This window comes from Rutilus rutilus, assembly GCF_951802725.1.
Source record: "Rutilus rutilus genome assembly, chromosome: 18".
NCBI classification, from domain to species: Eukaryota; Metazoa; Chordata; class Actinopteri; order Cypriniformes; family Leuciscidae; genus Rutilus; species Rutilus rutilus.
The window spans coordinates 918892-924830 of NC_140231.1; positions in this window are offsets into that span (position 1 = coordinate 918892).

A 5939-nucleotide genomic window follows, 5' to 3' on the forward strand; every position below is an offset into this window, starting at 1 on the left:
CAGTCATACAGTCACACACAGGCATACAATCACACACAGGCATACAGTCACACACAGTAACACAGTCACACACAGTAACACAGTCACACACAGGCATACAGTCACACACAGGCATACAGTCACACACAGTCATACAGTCACACACAGGCATACAGTCACACACAGTAACACAGTCACACACAGTAACACAGTCACACACACACAGTCACACACACAGGCATACAGTCACACACAGTCATACAGTCACACACAGTAACACAGTCACACACAGGCATACAGTCACACACAGGCATACAGTCACACACAGTAACACAGTCACACACAGTAACACAGTCACACACAGTTACACAGTCACACACAGGCATACAGTCACACACAGGCATACAGTCACACACAGTCATACAGTCACACACAGGCATACAGTCACACACAGTAACACAGTCACACACAGTAACACAGTCACACACACAGTCACACACACAGGCATACAGTCACACACAGTCATACAGTCACACACAGGCATACAGTCACACACAGGCATACAGTCACACACAGTAACACAGTCACACACAGTAACACAGTCACACACACACAGTCACACACACAGGCATACAGGCATACAGTCACACACAGGCATACAGTCACACACAGTAACACAGTCACACACAGTTACACAGTCACACACAGGCATACAGTCACACACAGGCATACAGTCACACACAGTCATACAGTCACACACAGGCATACAGTCACACACAGTAACACAGTCACACACAGTAACACAGTCACACACACACAGTCACACACACAGGCATACAGTCACACACAGTCATACAGTCACACACAGGCATACAGTCACACACAGGCATACAGTCACACACAGTAACACAGTCACACACAGTAACACAGTCACACACACACAGTCACACACACAGGCATACAGTCACACACAGTAACACAGTCACACACACAAAGTCACACAGTCACACAGGCATACAGTCACACACACACAGTCACACACAGGCATACAGTCACACACAGTCATACAGTCACACACACACAGTCACACACAGTAACACAGTCACACACACACAGTCACACACACAGGCATACAGTCACACACAGTCATACAGTCACATACAGGCATACAGTCACACACAGGCATACAGTCACACACAGGCATACAGTCACACACAGTAACACAGTCACACACAGTAACACAGTCACACACAGGCATACAGTCACACACACAGGCATACAGTCACACACAGCCATACAGTCACACACAGGCATACAGTCACACACAGTAACACAGTCACACACAGTAACACAGTCACACACACAGTCACACACACAGGCATACAGTCACACACAGTCATACAGTCACACACAGGCATACAGTCACACACAGGCATACAGTCACACACAGTAACACAGTCACACACAGTAACACAGTCACACACACACAGTCACACACACAGGCATACAGTCACACACAGTAACACAGTCACACACAGTTACACAGTCACACACAGGCATACAGTCACACACAGGCATACAGTCACACACAGTCATACAGTCACACACAGGCATACAGTCACACACAGTAACACAGTCACACACAGTAACACAGTCACACACACACAGTCACACACACACAGGCATACAGTCACACACAGTCATACAGTCACACACAGGCATACAGTCACACACAGGCATACAGTCACACACAGTAACACAGTCACACACAGTAACACAGTCACACACACACAGTCACACACACAGGCATACAGTCACACACAGGCATACAGTCACACACAGTAACACAGTCACACACACAAAGTCACACAGTCACACAGGCATACAGTCACACACACACAGTCACACACAGGCATACAGTCACACACAGTCATACAGTCACACACACACAGTCACACACAGTAACACAGTCACACACACACAGTCACACACACAGGCATACAGTCACACACAGTCATACAGTCACATACAGGCATACAGTCACACACAGGCATACAGTCACACACAGGCATACAGTCACACACAGTAACACAGTCACACACAGTAACACAGTCACACACAGGCATACAGTCACACACACAGGCATACAGTCACACACAAAGTTATACAGTCACACACAGGCATACAGTCACAAACAGGCATACAATCTCACACACACACACACACACACACACACACACACACACACACACATTCAATGCAAGAACAAAAGTTATTTGTGGATTATACACAGCAGAGCTGAGAAGTTGGAGAGGGCCCCATATGTTTTTGACAATACAATTGTTGTTAAAATTGTTGGAATTTTATGCAGAAAATGGGAGCGAAGTTCTTTTGTTGAAATAAAATTTACTTGACATGAATTGTTTCCTGGTATTTTTACATTTTCAACTTTGTTTTTGTCTTTGTAGGTATTAAATGATCATTTAAATGCTATTATACATTTATAATTATGTAATAGGTACTTTTACCATCAAGCAGCATCTCAACCATTTGGTAGAGGCCTATATTTAAAAACTATATTTAAATAAATATATTTATTTATTTTTATTAATTGTGTTATTAGTGCCCCAATAACTTAAAAAATGCAAACAAGTAATTTTTACATTGTTTTTTTCTTGGAGTGAACATTTTAAACAAACTCGCAACCTTGTGTAAAAATGTAAAGAATTTCTCTAGTTTTATTTGATGTATAACCAGTCTCACAATAATTTCACAGGATTATAGCAGAATTTAATCTTTCTGATTATTGCTGCCCAAATTTATTAATTTGTCACAGCTTTACCCAAATAATTTGGGCTCAGATTTATGGATTTTGATAAGATACTACTGCTTTTTGGTTTCTAGAACGTTGTAGCATTTAAATGTAACAATTTTCCACAATCTCTACCAAAATTTGGCTTATATGTCCGAAAGACAATTAAGATATGATAATAAGATCAATAAATACATATTACTTTAAATGCTATATATTTGAGGTTAATTTAAGTAGGCCTAGTTCATGGTTACTTAAGGTAATGAGGAAGTGACTTTCAGCAGCTCACCTGAAGACTCACCTTGATTGTTAGTTTTCTAGACTCAGATTCTCAAAATGTTCATGGTTTCCCATAAACTTCATGTAAATTCCTGCAGAAGCAACGGAAAAAGAAATACTATTAGACAAATTCTTGCTCAGTTTTGCTGATGTAAAGGATGTTACGCTCAGGTGTAAAATGGCGCATGTAAAACACAATCTACTTTCACTTTCATCAGCAAGGTTGCCAAATCCTGGAGATTTGGAGAGAAAAATCCAGCTCATATCATACAGCTCATACACGGTAGATCCTGGTCAGCATTTAAAATAATCAATCGACATTTACTAATATAACTTTCAGTCAGTATCTTGTTGATGAGCAGAATGGATTCAGAAGAAAACGAGCATGCATCGATCATATATATTCTGTATCAACTATTATTAGAGCTAGAATTGCTGAAAGTAAATCCACCTTTGCATGTTTTATTGACTTTCAAAAAGCCTTTGATTGGATTAATAGAGAGCTGCTTGCTTTTAAACTAATTGAAGCAGGAGTGGATGGAAAATTCTATAAAACAAGTAATGTATAGTGGTACAGTTGCTAGTGTTGAGATTAATGATTTATTTACTGATTGGTTTGATACACCATTTGGAGTAAAACAAGGTGATGTACTCTCCCCAACCCTTTTCGCTTTATTTGTGAATGATTTAGCTTCACAAATTAAGGATGCAAATTTAGGAGTATTACTTGATGGTACTAAATTGGGAATTCTATTATATGCGTATGATATAGTCTTATTGGCTGAGTCTGAGTCTGAATTACAGAAAATGTTAAATGTGGTTAATCTGTGGTGTTTCAAGTGGCGATTAGCTATAAATCAAAGCAAAACACATGTAATGCATTTTAGAAAGAAAGGCATTGAAAGAAGTACACATATATTTAGCTATGGCTCAGTCAATTTGGACTATGTTAGTTCATATAAATATCTGGGTTTTTTTCTAGATGATTTTTTGACCTACGAGGTTGGTATTAAGTCACTCGTTGATTTTGGCGGGAGAGCTTTAGGATCAGTTATCAATAAACTTAAAGTATGTAAGGATCTTGGATATTCTACATATACTCGACTTTATGATGGATGTGTTTCTCCTATACTAAATTATGCTGCAGGGGTGTGGGGCTTGAAAGAATCCAAAACGGTAGATACCATACAGAATAGAGCCATACGATGTTTTTGGGAGGTTCATAAATTTGCTCCGATCCTAGCAATTCAGGGAGATATGGGCTTGGTACCAGGAGATGTACAGAGAAAATGTGAAATGATACGATTGTGGAACAGTCTAATCAGAATGGCAGAGGATAGAGTAAATAAGAAAGTATTTAGGTGGAGTAAAGCTCACAGGTCCCCATGGGTAAAGGAGATCTATTCTATTTTTGAGGAGGTGGATATGTTGTATATTCACAGAAACAATTTAAGTTGTAATGTCAATTCACTTAAACACAAGTTGTTATTGAAATTTGAAGAAAAATGGTTTGAAAATGTTATATTAAAGCCAAAATTAAGAACATATATGCATATCAAACAGAACTTTAGTCCAGACTTATATGTTACATCTCGTTTATCTAGAAGCCAGAGATCCTTGGTTGCACAGCTGAGATGTGGGATTTTGCCTTTAGCCATTGAGGTTGGTCGATTAAAAAATATTCCAGAGGAAAACAGACTGTGTGTGCTATGTGACCTTGGTGAAGTGGAAAGTGAATCTCATTTCCTTTTGTATTGTACACATTATGATGATCTAAGAGAATCTTTGTTTCTGGAAGTTACACGACAAATTTCTGAAATATTTTGGTATGCTGATGATCAAAAATTATTATGCTTGTTTAACTATGATGTAGGCCTGGAAAAGAAGGCAAGCTAGTTTGTTTAATTAGATTTAATTTTGTTCTGTGTAGGATTATGGGTTTATATGGGTGGTTATTTGAATAAATGAGAATACACGTGTATATGATTACATACATGCATGCATCTGAATACATATGTACTATTACCATTATTATTTCATTTCTAATGCTTGTCTTTATTTGGGAGCAATGTATTCGACGTACTCTGGATCTGTCTATCTTGTATATCTATCTTCTTACTTATGATTACTAATGTTGGTGTCTTGTAAGTCCATGCGGGCTGGGGGTAATCATATACATGACAATAATAAAGCTTCATTCATTCATTCATTCATTGTACTGCCACTATACTACAAGTGAACTTATAGATATACTGATAGTTTACTATAATACTTGTAGACATTGTTTAGTTCATGAAAGTACACTTTGAAGTATACTCTCAGTAAACTATAGTTTTATACAGAGTTTTCTTTAAGTGAACTTAAGATCATACTCATAGTTTACAATTTATATATTATGTTTGCACTTTAAGTATACATCTACTGTATGTTTCTATTTAGGATTTTTTATACTTGAAATATACCTTTAACAGTACTTTAACTCTTTCCATTTTAAAAACATTTTATTCTAGCTTCATGCATTCTTTTTTTCTCAAATCTTGAATGTGTGTAAGTTTCAATTAAAAAAGCAAAGTTTCAAGCAAAATTTAAGAAAATCCCATTTTTGTCAAAGACTTCATCTGGATGGGATTCAGAACGATGATCAAAACTCAGATAGAGTAGATCAAGTCCATCAACACCTCAAAGCTTCACAGTCGTTTCCTCTTCATGGGCTCAACATTACACTTAAGTAATTTGACTCATCTAGACAATGATAACAATGCATGAATACCTGCAGGACTGTTTATTTATGTGTTATTTCAGAAGTTACTTGTAACCTGTAACCGGAGCTGTGAACTTCCAGACATGACAGTTCTTTGGGTGAATGTCA